Here is a 975-nt window from a genome sequence, read left to right as displayed (position 1 = left end):
TACAAAACCCCAACTGTAATAATATCTATAATAGCTCTAATTTACATTAATATATTATATGAAAAAGTATATACATGTAATAATATCTATAGGCATATTTATAATAACATGTAATATATATTAATATATATTATAATATATAATAATATAGTTCATATAGAATAATATATCTAGTATATAATAATACCTATCATGCTATTGATAATGTTATATGATCTATAATATCTTCAACAATATCTACAAGAATAATATAAATTAATACAATACCTAATATATATAACCATTCAGATACCATACATTATATATACTACATACTATACAGCATATAATTTAGAATATATACTGTAATGATATAATATAGAATATAAAATATTTAATAATATAATATATTGAATAATATACTATATACTATATTTTATATAATATATACTATAATATAGTTAATATAATCTGCAATATAATTCAACACAGTATAACAAATATAATATATAATATATTGTATACATTACACCATATATGGGCTGTAGAATGTAGAATGGATTATGGCTTATGGATAATACCGTATGACAGAATATAGAATATATATAATATCGCATGATTAATGTAATCGGTAATATATAAAAATGTATAGTATGTCTGCTTCATAGTGTATTATGTATGAAATATAATGTAATATGATGTGCTAATATATATTATAGCATCCAAACATACAATATCATTTACTATAATGTAATTTAATGAAATATGTCTAATTATAATAGTACATAATAATGTATATTACCATAATTATACATTTTGTATATTATTATAATTATATATTTTAATGATTCTAATCTGGGATGAGGTGTGAGCTCTGTGCTAGTCACTCTATAGCCACGTCCCAACATTCCTTCTCCTGAAATCCCACCTGTATTCCCGCCGCCCGGCACCCGAACCTGTGCGGGAGGTGGGACCTGCGGGGCGGGGGACATTTTA

Source organism: Manacus vitellinus, unplaced genomic scaffold, assembly GCF_001715985.3.
Source record: "Manacus vitellinus isolate BGI_N305 unplaced genomic scaffold, ASM171598v3 scaffold_16_pilon, whole genome shotgun sequence".
Taxonomy (NCBI): Eukaryota; Metazoa; Chordata; class Aves; order Passeriformes; family Pipridae; genus Manacus; species Manacus vitellinus.
This window is presented reverse-complemented; position numbering follows the sequence as displayed.